This window comes from Zerene cesonia, chromosome 16 (genome assembly GCF_012273895.1).
Source record: "Zerene cesonia ecotype Mississippi chromosome 16, Zerene_cesonia_1.1, whole genome shotgun sequence".
In the NCBI taxonomy this organism is placed as follows: domain Eukaryota; kingdom Metazoa; phylum Arthropoda; class Insecta; order Lepidoptera; family Pieridae; genus Zerene; species Zerene cesonia.
In genome coordinates, this window is record NC_052117.1 from 6,801,383 (window position 1) to 6,820,692 (window position 19,310).

Sequence of the window (19,310 nt, forward strand, 5' to 3'; positions counted from 1 at the left end):
ATAATTTGTTCACTTAACTTTCAATTAAGTTCTTTATTACAAGTACATAACTGCCTGTTGGTTTAATTTTAAATTATCCTGGTGAATCGTTTTACCTCGGTTAACTACACGATTGATGTTTAATGGCATATTCTATGGACTTTCCCTCAATTCTTTATTAGTACTCCATAATTTTCGGTGTGAACTGCATAAAATTAACTTTTAATTATACAGTGTGCGAAAAATTACATGTATGCATATGTGTATATTTGAAGGTGTGTAAATTGTCACTTGTCACTTCATCCCGCTAAAACGCCTTCATAAATTTTGTAGATTTGTACCAAATAAAAAACAGAATCAAAAATATTTAAACATCCTCTGTTCTTCATTCACTTCGAAGCGTTAATAAAAATAATTCACGCCAGCACAGTCGCTGCATTGAACTGAATATTATTACATTCGCATAATAAACATTCGTAATTTAAAAGTATCTCGCTGTAGGCATTACATATTGTTAATGAGTTTTACAGCGAGTGCGGAAAATATCTCAGTGTTAACTGTGTTGTTAATAATTTAATTTTATCAGGAGTCTATGAATGAGTATGTACTGGAGCGGTACAAGTGCAGAGAAAACAATTTCGATTATGGTTTGCATACATACGTTTGAACGTATGTCAAATGTTTTATCTTGAATGTATAATAAAAAATCCGTTTAAGGATGGAGGGAAGCCGTGTGAATATGACTCATTTTGTGTGGATGTCACGAAATTTTTAACAAAACATTTGAATTAGCAAATATAAGCCCTTTTATAGTATTACTAGCTGCGCCCCGCGGTTTCAACCGCGTAAGTCCGTATCCCGTAGGAATATCGGAATAAAAAGCAATGCCTATATGTTATTCCAGTAGTCCAGCTATCTACGTACCAAATTTCATTGCAATCGGTTCAGTAGTTTTTGCGTGAAAGAGCAACAAACACACACACATCCTTACAAATTTTCGCATTTATAATATTAGTAGGATATTATACTCTACTACGATAATGCGTATGACTTATATCTCGAGCAGTGGTGGCTCAGTGGTTACCACGGACTTAAAAGCGAAAAGTCGCGGGTTCAAGACAGGTTTATGTAAAGCATTATCATGATCAAAATCACCCCTATAAATACACAAACTTCGAAACTTTATCTCTTTATGTTAAGTAAAATAAAGTTTTCTAGTAAACACATCACTTGTCAATAGTTGTTTCAAGTTTGTTATTTTATTAAAAAGTTTTCGAGAAGTCAAATCTTCAAGTACAAAAATAGTAAGAAACTAAGCAACATATACGAAAATTGAGATAAGTATGAATACTGAAGTATAACTGAAGTTAAGCCTCGTGTAAATTAATTATATCGAGTTGAGCAAAAATTAAATATGGATATACCAACGGTATTTTTGAAACAAATTTATAAGCTGAAAGACAATATAATTAATGTGTTTAACACTGTTATCGAAAATATATAAAAATTCTCTTCGACGTTTAAAATACAGCTATGATTAATTATAGGTCATTTAATTAATTTAACTGAGCAAACAACACCGCCTTGAAGATCATAACGCGATGTTATAAACCCTTTAATTTCAAAACATTCTTGAGATAATATTATTCTTGTAAACTAGTTAAGTTCCACTAAAATCCAGCGAAATCCAGATATAAACTAAGCTGTTAATCTGTTTATCTCGCGTTGAAATAATATAAACTGCTGCCCGCATACAATTTCGTGGCTTAAAAAACTAATTAAAGTTATCTGGCGACCAAGGTAAAGTCGATGTCACTGAGCTCGCCTCGTTATATTTAGACGGTAGATGTTACTCCTACTTAAATCACGTTGTATGTATATAATAACTTTTAGAACGAGTTAGTTAGTTTATTGACTTGGTGGAGGTTGGTGTGTTAATTGAGGTTTAATATGCGATACGACATTCTCGTAAAATCCAATTGATAAGTTAGAGGAATTAAATCTGTGCGTTTTTAATTATGTGATTAACTTTATATATTAATTTCACGTGAATCCAAAATTAGTTTGTGGTCGCTTATTACATGATCACGCTGAAAATTGACGTATATATAATTATTCAGTAAATTAGTAGTAGTCTGCCAATAATTATTATAATTGAACTCATGTTTTTGGATAAATTGTACGTGATGTTAGTTCACAATAAAAATACCTATACTCGTACCGTTAACAATATACATGTAATCTACTTAAAGAACCAGTAGAGCCGATTAAAGTACAAAATCGTCCTCAAAAATCTGTTTATTTAAGCAGATCTCTTTTTGAGAAATAAATTATGTATGATAATATTATTTTACAGATTTAATATTATTTTATTAGATCCTACCTATTCATAAAGCATTTTCTATTGTGAAAAGGCAAGAGATGAAACTACAGTTGTTTTTTTCATCAATACATAAATCATTTTGCTGTTTAGTAATCTTCAATTAGTATCGAACCGAAAACAAAAAAATAATCACTATGATGATAAATTACGAGAAAATAAAACCTCAGCATTCTACAAGTTTTTTAATTATAATAACTTTAAGCCATGTCCTGGTTTTATACAAGTTATGTAAGAACTCTCTGGAGTCTAGAAGCATAATCTAGTACCTACTTTGTACATTTTGGGGAAGGGAAGCAAGTAATTATTAAAGTTTATACTGCCATACCATGTTTATATGTATGCTATAATTTTTATTATCAACCGACTTAAAAGGAGCAGGTTACCTTTTCGCCTGTATTCATTCTGGTTTGTTACCTCTGAACTTTCGACTGGGGTTGCGATTTCGCTCACACTAAAATTTGGTTTAGTTCTGCCAATTTGAAGGCGATTTAGGTTTTGTTAAAAATTATGTTTGTACTCGTTAACCTCTATGTTCAATTTTTTTAATACAATTTTCTAAGAATTTATATCAATTTTGTAATTTTAACGCACTTACAACAACGAAAGCATTATTGCATCGAATGTGCATGTCTAAATAAATAGCACTATCATATAAAACCGGGGAATATAGAGACGTGTGATAAAAAGTAAATGAAACACTGGCTGAATTTTTAAATGCACTGCACAGTAATTACTTAAAATATTCATTTCGCAAACGCCTTTTATCTGTGAACTCTGCAAGCCTCAGTAGCCGTTTCTCGCAAAAATTAGTTTATACAGTACTTTAACATGGCCTGTTTAATAAAAGTATCTGAATATTAGCAAAGTTTTTCATAAAAACTTTCCCGGTAAGAAATAAAAGTAAATACGATATTTCATTTCGCTTTGTACTTTTTCGTATGAATACAAATTGGGGTAGCGAGTTTACACAAACATTACTCCATGATTGTTAATTTGATTTAGCCGACGCATTATTTTCGTAAAGCAATATATTAATGGGAAGAAATCGATTTAGGTTTCATGCTATTTTTACTTTATTTTTGTATCGTTACATTTAATCGTGATGTTTTAGTATTTTTAGATATATTCTCTTACAATTTCATAGTAGGTGCGTGGGATGCGAGAATCATATCTCCTCAATCGTTTTTATTTCTTGTATTATATCCACTCTGCCGCCATACAACTGCTGTACATAAACAACTTATACGAAAAAATTCAATGATGTTATAATTTTAATAAAAACAGATACAACTGCTATGTATATTCTATATTCAGATAATAAAACAATAATCAGAGCATTTTTTTAAAGAGAAATTTAATATGAATACTTTATAGACCCCAAAACAACAAGTATTTTTTATTAATTTGCCTGTGCGTCAATCACATAAAAACCGTTAATAGACCGATATTAGGCTTAACTAAAAGCGGGAGATAAGTCTACGAACATGTAATAATACTGTCATTAGATAAGTCATCAAAAATGAAATGGAGGTTTTTGTTAAAATGAACTATTGACGGGTTATACACATTACACACTCAAAAAAGAAAAAGAAAAAGATTGTTTTTTCAATAATGTAAAATATTGATTCCGCAAAATTATCAAAAAATAAGTAAACATCATTTGTAAACTAGAAAAGCTCCGTGTCCTTCATACGGTGGCTCCGCTGTCTAGTTGAAACAAGTCAAAGCAACGAAGGACACATCCGTTCCTAAAAACAGTTTCAGTAAGGCATTCATCAGCTCTGTTGACACGCGATGGGTCACGCAACACCCAGCCTTTATGTCAACGTCCACAGACTATACACGGGTTTTTCTTTTGATCGCACGGATATAAGTTTTGTGGACATATGAGAGTGGGATTAACTAACATAACAGTCCATGAAGGTATTGTTTGTGTTTGTAAATAATGTATTACGGATGTGATTGTTAGAAATAGACGTATAATCTTATTTTTAAAAAAGCAACTTTAACATGAATAGAGTTTCATGAATTGATAACATAACTGAAACTGACAGTTTTTCTGAAATAATAATAATACTTTGTCACAGACTGTTATTCACGCAGTTTTTAACAACATTAATAAACAATCAATAAAATTATTTGATAATTTGTAAATTGATACTAGTAAGAAGTGTTAACAGATAACTCTAAGAAAAAATAGAAAAAATTAATCATCTAAACACAAGCACGCACACTCAAGTGCATTAATGACACATTACATTATAAATTGTGAGTGTTGCTCTGCCTGTCTCGTCTTCACTTCTGAACCACAGAAGCGATTTGCATGAGATCTTATACAAAAACAGTTTGTATCCAGAGGAAGGACAAGGAAATCTCACGGGAACGGAAACGATGCTGGGTAAATCTATGCAGTATATATACGGTATGCTGCTTTGGGTAGGCTGATCCCATAACAGATATTTTCCTTTAAGTACGCAGGCGAAGCCACGTGCATACATATGTCAACACCAATACTTAACAAACCATTGGAATACTAACGTGCGACACGTAAAACATTTCTATTTAGTACTTTTTGATCTCGTTTGAACCGTGAAATAAGAACGTAAGCAATGTAATGAATTTTTGAATGCGAAAGGATTAACCGTACCCTGAGGATTATACTTTATTTTCTACATTTGTGAAACGCAAGCAAACCGAATGATAAAATATGTATGGATGTGGGCTGAGGCCCGGGATACATGTGAATTCACTCAGAGAATCAAAATATCTTTGGATCACAGTAATTATGTAAGAATTATTTGAAATAAGCACGATTTTGGGAGTAAAATTGTATCTATTTATGGAAGGTAACAATTTAACAATAACATATTTTGGTATTTGTCATTTAATATAAGAAAATACATAACTACTAATAGTCTATTGTAATATTTATTTTGAAATTATATCTCTATAGACGTTAACTATTTCATAACATAGCAATTGTGACTATTATTGCTTTCACAGAGTTTTATTAATGCTTTTTAAGAGTTAAGAAAAATTCTAGAAGGACAACAATAATCGTTTAGTACTTAATTTAAGAATAAATATTATGATAAGCCTCATATGTTTGTAATTCCAAAATTTAAAAAATGCGATATTAGTCATACATGCTATTTCTTGACTATTTATAAAACATCATCATTTTATGAAAGTAAATGTATGTAAAAGTAAAATAAGTAATAATTGTTAGAGACACGTCATGACTTTTCTTCATTGTGGTAGAAACGCGTCCTGATCAGACAGCATGGAAGCCAATGTGGTATTTCGGCACTTGTCAGAATTCGTAGTAAACTATATCCTACCCCAAAATCCATTTTAGCGGACTATCTGTGAACTAACTCTCTCAACGTTATCGAAACTAACTAACATTGCATCTCCCCGTGACCTCGCTCGCTGTAAAGTGTTCGAAACGTCGGAATAAATCCCTTGAATTTATTCTGCTAAAATATAGTTTTCCTATTTAGAATATAAGCTATATAACTCTGTCTTTGTTGTAGAAGAATCCATCAAGGGCGGGCTGGAATCGGATAAGGATCCATTTTGTTAGTCTTCAGTGTAAATAGCATTGTGTATGATATAATATAACCAGTGCGAACAATTTTATGCACTCACAAACACGACCTTTTCTTTAACATTCTGTAAGTATGTAAACCACTACTATCTATATAAACATCTTCCAGTAGTCTTTAAAGAAGTAAATAGTATTTGCGTATGTTAGTGATATTATAGAAACGAGCGACATTTAGCCGTTTCCAAACGCAATCTTAACACTCACAAAAGCAAAAACTACCCACTGTCGAACGTTGTAACGTATCAACCGCAAAAGCCAGCGAAAAACAAATTCCACGACGAACGTTGATCGGTAAAATATATCGGATATGTGGAGGCCTATCTCCTACGTCCCCGATCCGTCACAGTACGTGACCTAAAAGAATTCCTTTTCGAAATACGCAGCCATTCTATTGTTGCTAGGGAAATATCCGCATTACCTATGTATAACACGGATTTTCGCACAAACTTATAACATTTTCGCTATGTAATTTCAGACAACGAAATAGACCGTCATAAACATGTCTATTTAGAACTTATAGAATGGAATAGAATTTATTATGTATAATGAATAAATGACAGGTCATAAACGTTATTTATTTACAGCCGATATTTACAGTAATATAATGCTTGTTGGAAAATCTCCCTACAATATGACGAAGTAATTATGAAAGAGATTTTATATTCTAAGGTTCATTTTATATTAAAGACGTTCACAATACCTACTCATAAGTAAGAGTCGACCGACAACAAAAATACCAAAAAACAACTTTCTAGACTTCCCGCGACTCCATCATAGTACATCAAAAGCATTTCACGGACATGAAAGAAAAATTATGACGATTTATCACAGGCCGGCCGCGGTGAATGAAGTGATTTCCCCAGTCCCACCATTAAAGTCTGATTTACCTTACTAACCGCCTAGTTAGAACTAAAAATGAAAAACATAATGACCTGGCCTTTTGTAGGCGTTTCTCTTAATTTTTTATAGTTTTCGTTTAATCCAACGAGAGGACTTAGCACGTAATCTATCTAAAATAAAGATATATCTGAACTAATAAACAATCTTATAAAGACGTTTATATGTTTCTTGATTGATTAATTCTCCGTTGATAAAAATATAACTTGACATGTTTTTTTTTATTGAGTACGCCGTGGAAACAAGTTGCACGTTAAAACATTTTAAGGTTTAAAACCTCTTCAAGCAATATCATGGTGAATTTGAATAAAATATAGAGATTGTAGCAACGTAAAGCGCTATAACGTAAAGTTTTACGAGTGAAGACGCGGGCGAGAATTGTATAACAGGTATAAGTTATTTACCTATAGTTTACAGACGGAGTCAGTAAGAAGTATATAAAGAAAAAAGCCTTACGCAAACATTTACTCATGGGTTTCCGAGTTATTAGATCACAATATTGTATGAAGTACAGAGGGTAAACTTTATTCTATTATGCTAATGATACATCCCAATAATATTATGTTATGTATTTATAAATAATTTTTTTTGTTCAATTATTTTTCATTCACAAACTTTCACTGTAAGATAAACGCCAAGAAATTTCAAAATTTCATTCTGACAAATTTTTGTTTGCCCTCACAATGTAAAATGTACTTATTATTAAAGAACCAATCTTAACTCTTTTGAACTTCGGAAATACGGAAGCCGGGAACAACAGTAAGTAAATAAAATAACGCAGGCGATTAATTTTAATAAATAAAGCAGAATTCTCGTTAAATATAAGCTTTAGAGCGAAACCATTTTATTCAATTTATCGCTAAACTCTAAACAAAAGGGCCGCTGTTGAGAATTAGAGGCAATTTACTTTTAAGGTCAACGATTAAAAAGGTTCAAAAAATCACTAATTAGGGTTTTGAGCAGTTTTGTTTTGAGCAGGGGTTTAGACATTTGTTAAGATAATCGTAATTAAGTCGCGGTTTTGTGTTCAAAAATTATTTTAGGAAGCCACATTATAAGTTTTCCTTTAATTTTCAGTTTGTCTTAGACGGGAACTATTTTTTTGTTTTGGCTTTGATTAATAAATAACTGTTTTATCGTTCGTAATACTAACAGTCATAACAAAAACGGGTACTGTAATTTGAAATATGGAAAGATATTTTTATTTTGTAGAGTTTCTCTGAATTTTACCCTTCATCAACACACCAACAGCAACATCATAAATATATTCGTACTTCGAACACTACGTTCTTCTCGGAATACTATGTTTGATGTATTATTATTTTTAAATAGCCTACAGCGAATTGCAAATACCCGACTACCCAGGGAAGTACAAATAAATCTCGTATAATTTTATTTTCGTCTGTAAAAATAACAAAATGCACTAAGCATTTTCTCACCTCAAGCGTGTAAAGGCCTAATTTAAATTCCAAAGCTCCATAATATGAATCCTTATATATATACTGATACAAGTCGTGCAATGTATAGGCGACATTTAGTCTATGGCCCATAAAGAGAGTAACATAGTGTTACTGTAGGTGGCAATTCGATGACCACACGGCTATAAGGTCCACTTTAATAAATGTTCATCGCTGCACCCGGCACTTGCACCAATATTGTCAGCTTTGAATGATACTTAAGCGTGATATATTATTTAATTCAACGGTATTTGGTACTTTTGTCATCGACCATTGGACTAGACTGTTGGAGTGGTGGATGTTACTTACCATTTTAAAGATATAAGCGTTCATGTAATTTGCGGTAATTGTATCTTTTCGCAAAAAAGCAATAGCGTTCAAATATCCCAACCGATGGATACTAGATTCAATTACCAATCAAAACTGAACCAACTCGGCATAGAAACACAAAGAAGAGTCATCCCTCACTTGTCTGTAATTAAATTTGATAAATAAAATAGACGTAGAATTCATCTGCCCCACACCTTACACATACATATTATAAGAGGATATTATAGATTATATACCTTGCCTGTGGTTCGCTTGATGGTAAGCTATCACCACCACCCATGAACTTTCGCAGAGGTAGTGCCTTTGCGAATGCACCGCTTTATACCCGCTTTTAAGGGGAAAGAGATAAGGAAAAGATTGATGACTGGAAAGAAGGAATGGACTGGGAAGGGTCAGAAAAAGGAAACGGGCCTGATGTTTAGTACATCCCATATAGTTATAATTTATAATTCCTATAGTTCATCCTACCAATACAAACAATTTTAATACATGCGAAATTACTTATTTAATTAACGCACTGAAGTTTACATATTAAAAATTACACATACTTTTATTACCACCACAACTCGCAATTTCCACTCCGTTATAGACATATGTTTATGAACAATACAAATCATCATCTGTATTAACACATATGAAGCTCGAAATACTAGTAATGCTATGTATACGGCTAGTAATGTTTGATAATGTTCAGATTTTGAACCCGTAGCATCTAATTGGAATGGATTAATAATACAGTTCAACTAATACCACGCATACCACCTTTACTCTGTAATGAAATATGCATTTAATACATTCCTTTTATCTGCTTAATGCATCCCTTTATTTACTTTTAGCTGTAAAAAACCTCGAAAAGCCTATATATAAAATTATGCTCTAATGTAACTTAGAGATGTTATTTGTTCAGCGTCGGTAAAATTGTATTATAATACTAGAAATGCAAAAAAATATATCATCAAGATCTTCGCGAAACTATAATAGTACAGTCTTTTACTGCACCAATTTCGTATTAGCTTACAAATGCTCCACATTGCATCCCCTATTGGAATCATAAAATTTTATACTGATTACTAAATCGTGCAAATATTTTGCTCGCTTGAATATCTAACATGTATCCGCCTATCCGTCATAAAACGAAGTATTTTACGTAGCCGTATATCAAGTATTTTGAATATATTTCCCTCCATTTGCTTAAACCCTAACATTGGATGGTTTTCAATTTCCGTAACGGCATAAAGTCCGGAGACTGAAGTAGTAACATCATTTATACAACACCAACTATGTAGGCTAACTATTGGCCCACGCTGAAAGTGGGGCGCTTAGAATCTATTTATTATTTATTTGGGAGTTTAGAGCATTATAAAACCAAAGATAAACACAAGTGCAAGCGAATCACTTACCTATACTTTAGTGGATTGAAATTTCTCTAAAAGTGCTTCCATATTGCAATAAGCTTTCATCTAACATTTTTATCAACCATTAAGATCTCTCTGGTTCTCTCTAAATACTTTTTAATTGAAGGATTGAAAGCCTCGTAATATTATAGCATAAGAGCTATGAATATTAACTACAAGTATAATTAAATTACAACTATAATTAATTAAAGAAATATTGTACGTCGATTATAATAACTCTAAACAAAGGAGCATAAAAACATTTTTTTCGGAACGTTACAGAAATATTATGTCCTAAAGTATTTTCTATAAAATTAAAAGCTAGCTTACCGTCGAGCTTAGTCGAGGCGGACAACGATAGAAAAAAACGGCTAATAAGCCCGTCTTTGAGAATATTAATACCATAACTTTACCTTAGGATGCAGGCACTTCAAACTAGAGCAATATCCCACTTTAATAAACACAGAATGCTTTAAACCTATACAAGTTTTAATTAAATTTGATAACTCTGAAGTTTGAATGACAGTTTATTCGATTTTATATATCTCTCAAAGAGTCTTCAAATTGAATATGTTTTATTTATACATATTTAAGTATTTGTAAATTCATAGTTTTAATATAGTATCCTATTAATAATGCTCATGATTTTGTTAAACGTAGTACTAAAATACAAAGTAAATGTATATAATTAAATACATATTAAATATTTAGCTAGTTGAAATTGAATGGCTAAAACATCAATAAAATATATTTTAAAATATACGCAACCATTTTGAAGACATCGCATCATAATGCGCTTAAGCATTTTATTCAATTTATGTCCACGTTAATGAAAAGCATTAAAAACATATTTTTGTATATAATACGACACGTGTTTTAAAAATGTATTTATGTACTTCTATCGATCATTTTAATTGAATCCAAAATCAATTTGCACAATACCAATAGATTAACGTGATTAAAATTAAAAATAAACATAACTTTCCGATATTAGCTTCATATGAATCCAGTACCGGCGGCAGCGGACAATAAATGGAACAAAAATAACGTTCTGTTCAACAACATTCACAACAAAGAAAACGAATTTTTCTATGCAAATATGTTATTTTACTGTTGCCATAATACATAGAAAAAAAAGCATGAAGCGAGTTTCTCCCGTCTTTGTGTATTCATAAAGATATTTGGTGAGGAAGATACACGTAAGTGTAACCATAAATAGAATCCTTCATGCATCGCTAAGAATTTTATCGAGCGCAACTCCCTTGGGCCATTTTCAGTCAGAGTTCCTTCATTGCTTGAAAATCGATTGTTTATTATCTTGCGATACAATTATCTTTCCACTCAAAACCATTTTATTCATATAAACTTTTACAAATGTAGTCAGTTTATTAAAATTATGATAATTGAAAGCAAAAGAGTAGGTTTTATTATTTGTATGAACGCGGTAATCTCAGCTCTAACTACTAAGCGATTCCAGTAAATATTTCATTAGATATGCAACGTGACCCCTGAATGCTATATACCGCTAGTATTTGTGTTTTAACGGACCCAATAGTAATTATTAAATTAGAAAAAAACAAACCGCACTATTTATCGTAGAACATACCGTTTATTACTATACATACATACCGTACTACAAATCAAACTATGAATACACAGATGTACGAAAATAAAAATAACTGTTTGTTGAACAAAACAATTAAAAATTTTGTGAGCTTCGTTGTAATAATTTCATCCATTCCGAAATGTCGTTTTCAATTGGCTATGACTTCAACCAACGATTATAGGTTTGGAACGAAAGATGATAATCTGCGTCACTGTCATTTGGCGAGCATGTACCCCGTTATGGTCAGTGGTACTGATGCGGCTCCAAGCACTGTCTGCCTCGATTTAGGATTATATAGCTCTAGTTGCCAATATCTCGTAGACAATTAGTTATCCATCATTGGCTATTTCGTGTCCTATTTTATGAACAATATTATATTGTGAATGCACTTTCTACAATAGGTATATCGGTAGATCACTTAATTGAGGACTTGTATTAACTTGAATACAGTGTCTTTCTCTTTCTGTTTTGAACTTCTGTAAGCCTGACGTAAATGGCCTAAATCAAAATAAGAACACAAGGCGACTAAAAATCATTCCTTCGTCAGCATTTCGGCCCCATCATCAGAACGACTCCACATCTTCATGAAATTACATTTCATTAAAATACCTTATACAAATAAACATTGCACAAGATGCACATATTAATTTCGAAAGTTCCGATCTATTACTCTAGAATGCGATCATCAGATCTTCACTTGTTATGATACCCTTTAATTTCATTATTCCAATTAAAAAATTATCAGGATTTGTTGAGAGGCAACGAAGCTATCCACGAAAACACAAAAAACACCTATCGAAACCGATGTTGAATTCAATAATCATCTTTTTTTGAAGTCGGTTAATAAATATCACCATAAATACAGAAATTTAATCAATTTAAATTTACCTACGTAAGTATAAATGCATTAGAATTGTAATCCTCCTTATTTCTTCCGATACAAGATTAATATTCATGCAAGAAAGCACACACACATGCAAATGCCACGTGAGCGTGCTTTACCTTCACGTATAACGCTAATGACTAAGCACATGTTCAACAACTGCAAAGCCACAATTGCACGCTCCAATCTAAACCCCGCACAAATCCATGTCACTATAAACATTTTCTCATTTAATTAAAGGGATTCCGTGTAAGCGACGGACGAACTTATTTCGAATCGCGCTAAGAATCTGCTACCGTGTGCTTAAGGTTTTGGCCACAAAATACGATGTAATTACAACCTCAGACTTGTGGTAAAGCGCAATTTTGGTATTACTTTACCATACCGCTCTAAAACATAAGCGTAATGTTATAACAGTACCCTATTCCCATATAATTAATTTTTTAAAGATTTGTGTAGACAATCATGTCCTTTATAAAGTCACTTCATAAAATTTTGTAGCTTCTGGAATCTTGCATTTTGCATATTAACTACTTTGTAATCTTTCAAACACTAGCATAAAATATTATATTTCAATTCATTGAAGCTATATAATATCCAGAAACTACGCTTATTCAATTACCGGATCTTTGGAAATCCCTTTGGACACTGAAACGTAATCTTTATTATTAAAAATACATGACTTCAATTAAAAACTCTACGAACGTGCGTTGTCTGTAATAAAAGTAACAGAACCGTTTTATCAAACCAATCAAAATACCTGATTCGATTTAAAATAGATACGGTTAAAAATGAAAAAGGTCGGAATTATAAAAGTTTAATTATTAAAAGCCGAGCTGGCTACCTCGTTGATAGCCGCCATTTCCCTGGCTTCTATTTAAAGAGAACTAATAGTAACCGCAAGCACATTGTTCTGAATTCCTGTGCTAAGCTCTGAACACGTAACAAGCTTCGTAACAAGAATTAAGACCATGTAAAGCCTATGATATTTTACAATTAATAAACCTTGGTGCAGTTTTGATTATTCTGTACGAGATTCAATATCAGATATCGGATATTTAGAGATACATTCAGTAGATTTCTATACCCCACTTATTCGATATAGAATAAAGAATACACTTATTATGACAGTCTTTTAAAGGCACGACAGTATTTTTCTAATACGTGGGTAAGTTTTTTGGTACATTTTTCAAATGCTTACAGGAAAATTCCAATTATATTTGATATCCTCCAACTAGCCAGCTAGATTTGTTAAACCTTGAAACCCACATCACAGCGTAATTTAATTAACCTGACGTATCTCGAAATAAATTAAAAATAACAAAGACCAAACTGAAAACCCATTAAATTTTCCGAGGTTATATTTGACGTGTCCAAATTGAGGCACGGAATTTGTCTTCTTCAACGTTTTTTATTCGACAAATTAAATCTGTCGTATTCATCTTTTAATCTATTGTTAAGCCATGAATATATTTCCATTAGGGACGAATCTCTTTTTTATAAATTTTTGTCGCAAATTGACTCCGTGAAGGCTTTACATCCATGGATTTTATACTGTCTGCTTTTATTCAGACAATTTAATGATTAGAAAACAGTTTTTATATTATACCCAATGCGAGGTATTTCGGTGCTAGTAATACCACAGAATAATAAGTAGAAGGTATAATACTAACAACGGTTGATAGGCTAGTTTGTAAATATTCATTCTTTTTTATACATGGAAACGAAATAATTTACAAACGTAACTTATTTGATAATTATAACTAATTGTAATTTAATTATGAGGTATAGTGATCATGAAAATTTTAACTAGTATACTTTTACTTCAAGATTTTTAAATATTTGGTTATACATTTAAAAAATATGTATTTTCAGTTGCACCTTATAAAAAGAAGGTATGAAATATTGATAACTTTCAATCTAGATTGATCGCCCTAGCCACAATTGAAGCATTTATTAAGCTTTTTATAGTTGCACTAAAAGATAGTGCCTACTGGAGCACAGATAAAATATACCTTGTAGATATACTATGAGAACATTCTAGACAGACATCGAATACTAATTAGCACAAGTCGCCGAGTGACGCGCCATAAACGATATCACTATTAAACAAGTTACCTCATTACGAAGCGGAAACTTCAAAAGTTGTGTATTAAAAGTTCCGAGTGTTGAAATTGTGCATAGTTTTCACCACGAAACCGTTTAACTGAAACTATGAACTTTCATCCTACTTACTCTGCGTGCATTCCGTTAAAATTAAAACCCGAACATAATGCAAGAATTATGATATTAATAAAGTTGTTCAATTGAATCGTAGCTGACTTTTAAACGTATGGAAAACAGCGATGGTAATACAATTTTGCTTTTGCCGTGAATTTTAATCAGTGAGTGTCGTTACTCTTCGAACGTTTATCAATTTATTTCATAATTGTATAATCATATATCATATTTCGCTTTAATTTATTTATAATATAATTACTTGATAATATGCCGTGAAATCATATTGGGTTACATTTGTCTGAAATCTAACGTTATAAGGATCACATCGAATATGATTGGTAACATGAAACTGCCGGTAATCAGACACTACAGATAAATCAAGCAAATAAAATACAAAAAGAAACATAAATTAACAATAACGTCTATTGTACGCTAACTAATTATTGTTTGAATCTCGTACTTTATATAATACTAGCTACTACTACCGCGGTTTCACCCGCGTTAGTCCGTACCCCGTAGGAATATCGGGATAAAAAATTGCCTATCTGTTATTCCAGTTGTACAGCTGTCTACGTACCAAACTTCATTGAAACCGGTTCAGCAGTTTTTGCGTGAAAGAGCAACAAACACACACACACACACACACACATCCTTACAAACTTTCAAATTTATAATATTAGTAGCATATAGCTATAAGCAGCATCCACCATCTCAACTCATAGTCGTCCCATTTGACCGTTTCCGCGAGTGATGTTTTTAATAAAATGGTGAAGCACTCCCGTGAGCCGCGTGCTTCATACCCACGCTGCATATTTATGGCTTAATCAAGCTACAGCTGTTGGCATTGTTTACATCAACCGCATCGCGACCTTTGTGCAGGATCAAGCAAATGATTGCTTCAAATGCAGCGCTATTGTCTCAGGAATATGATTTTCGTTTATTGCTCATTTCATTTGGTTCATATGTATATAGCAAAACATGTTATCAGTGATGAATTAAGGATTAAGTCGCCCTCTAGACCCACAATTAATATACGATTTAGAAAACGCTTTCTTACTGCCTCCTTAATGACGTGATTAACGCATGAAGTTGAACCAAGGTTTGATTTCCGATTGGGATTAATAGTAAATGTTTGTATCAGTCTGGCTGATTCCGATATATTTATCAGTCACATCCTTAATAACACAAGACTTAATTTTTTTGGTAACGTTACATAACGTAACGTTTATAAAACTATTCAATGATAAGCCCAAATATCCGATTTCATTATAAATTAAAAGCACCTTAAAAAAGAAATTGCGAGCACAAATAAATTTATTCATTGAAATTACCAATAAATTTTCCCTTTAATTTTATAAATGTCAAGTATATAAGTAGTCTTTATTTTACAAAATTTAGTGATACAATACGGTAGCGAGATTTTCGCATTATTATAGCAGAACAACGAAACAAATAAGTACTTTATATTTGAAGCCAGTTTGGAAATAAATGAGAAACTTTTATATCAAAATGAGTGTCCCAGAAACTATTAGTCACACTTGCAATCGAGAACAGAGGCTGTCTCAACTATTGCACAAGATTTATGATCAGAGACTTAGTCTCTAATAATTTATGTGAGTAAACTCTTAGCCATAATAACTTGAGCTCTCAACTACTTGTTAATACTTGGAATATCCGGACTTTTGTAGTTCTTCCTTGTACAGAGATTGCTTTGCTTTTGCATATATTAATGAGGTCAGGGTTTTTTAATATTAGGCAATATTTTATATACCAAAAACTATATTGACCGAGGTTAAACTTTAATGCAATACGTAATATAGTGCAAAAGAGAATAAACTGAATAAAAAATATATATTGATGGAAAGAAATTCTGAGAGTTGAACCTGCTGCACCTTAACGTGAATCAAAATTACAAAAATCTTAGGTACAATTCTATACTCCGCTTACGCCACATTCATAAAATTTCCAATCCTACATGTCATTGACTAACACGGTTATGGCTTGGGACCCAACTAGGATATGTTACTTATCTCTTCGTGTATGTATGTGCACAACTTCCAAACTGCTCTAAATTCTTGTTTTTTTGTAATAATCTTATCCCAACATTTGTTTAAAGAACAAAAAATTGATATCAACCGTCACTTTGAAACTATAGATACGATCGAGCTCCTTAAAAACTAAAAGATTTCCGACGTATATTAAATGAAATTGGAATAAAAAATGTCACAATGAAAAGCCACAATTGATAATACACTGTAAATTATCCGTGCTGCGTGTGAATGGTCCAACGATTCACAACATAACGATTTGAAAATACCTCATTCATTGTATGTTGTAGCGACATTGCAATTGAAAGATCACGTTTACGATGCCACCGCGTAGTTACACTATTGTTGTGATTTTTATCTCTGTTTAAATAAAGAAATAGAAAAATACGATATCATTTAAAAAATCATTCATATAGTTTTGACGAAACCTCCATTACTTAATTGTTTCTAGTTTTCTCTTCTCTCTCTATACCCGGAACATTCAAATTAAAATTTTCGTCATAAAAAAGAGAAATAGTCTGATGGATGTATCCCTTAGTCTGAAATTTAGTTACAAATTTATATTTAAAGAATTGATCAGCGTACTGATAATTTAATATCCTTCATTTCTTCATAAGAAATATATTTCATACGTTGTTTATTCAACTTAATTAAAATATTTTATACTTGTTTTATCTATCTGAACGCATTTATAATGAGAAATATTAACGGACGGATTTATTAACGTTCTGAGCTTTTGCGTTCGGCAGTTTAAAAGCACCGGCATCAAAAATAACTTTAATAAGCAAATAATAACGTAAAATTATAGAAGCATAAATGTATACATGACTAAAAATAGGACAGTTTTTCGGATATAAGTACCCAGTTCATCTAGACAGAGTTTGTAATAGGTACCACAGCACAATAGCCTACAGAATTATATGCAAATTAGATACGATATTCATATTTGTATGTAAATGATATGATTACATTTAGCCCATTAACTGGAAACCTCAAGCCTGCTAGAACGTTATTACTATCGAAATAAATTAAAATAGTGTGTTATTAGAGCTACAGGCTTGGAACTATTTCTATTGTATATACGTGAAGCTTATTAATTAGTGGCGGGATCAATGAGTAACTTTAATTTAAGATCATTTTCTTTACTCAACTGAACAAACATTTATTGTTAAATATTTAATTAGTACGAAGCGCCAGAACTATAACATTAGTTTGGATACATTTTTCTCGTTTAGATAGAGAATTTAAAAATTCCATACGCACTCTAACATTTTCATATGTGCAGCAAATTTGTATCTAATTTTATGCTAATTCATTTCAAAGTCAACAAATAACTTTTTTTTTTAGAATACAATAAATTCCATAGAGAACTAACAATACAGGCTCCATTAAACCAATCACGTCACAAACAACGTTAGTCAAAGAAAAGCTGCTTAAAGATGAACGAATAATACACTACTTCGAAAAAATTTGAATATTTAATAGTTTGTAAACAGAATATGAAACAATGGACATCTTAACGCAAAATCTCTTTATGAAATCTGAGATTTCCGTATCAATGCACCGTATGTAACTCAAGTGAGCAGAGATACGCTTGTTAATCCTTTGAGAACGATTCTGATTTAACAATTTGCTTCGCTGAGTATAAACAACTGTGCACAAAGGCTCCGAGCCCCGAGCTCTTGTTTGATTGCATCAATAGCTACTTGTCTTTTACTTAGCATATTGGCTGTCGCATGTTATTTTAAACTATCTGTAAGATGTCCATGTTTTAAATTATATTATTATAAGTCAATTTTATTACCTCTGGTGTTTATAATTCACAATAATTTTGGAAATGCTTTCTGTTATTTTGTTTCTACTGATACGTATAAAAAACATATACATATAAAAAAACTGCATAAATATATTTTTTATGTCACCCTTACACCCAACAAGGTACATGCGAATACGTGAGTATGACTTTCTTTCGTGTCGAAACGGTGTAATTTTATGCTATGACTTTTTTTGCCTGAAAATAGTTACAATAACATACGCTACTATTTTTCCTAATTAAACGTCTCATTACCATAGAAAGATCCAATGTGATACGCACTTAAACCACTCATTATGCACTTTATCGTTTCTATGCGTTATAAAATGGCGCTGTTGTTAAAACGCGTAATGTATGACAAATGTTAATTTTCTTTGACCATGTAAAGTTTCCGGCCCCAGCTAGTAGGTATGGTAAATCCTTATACAAATTTTCTCATGTGTAGAGAGTTTATTAAGGAGCTTAAAATGTATAACCGAATTTTCAAAGGGAAACTGCTTAATGCGTTGTAAAATTACGTATAAGCCTTATCTTATTTTCCTAGTAATTCCACTAAACTGTATGATTACAATAGATTGTTTAATATAAACCTTCCCCCCGAAGGTGAATCTATAATCTATGACTACGCTAACTATAGCTAATTTATCTTCAGTCTATGCGCTTGGTTGACATTATACCTATTATTAGAAT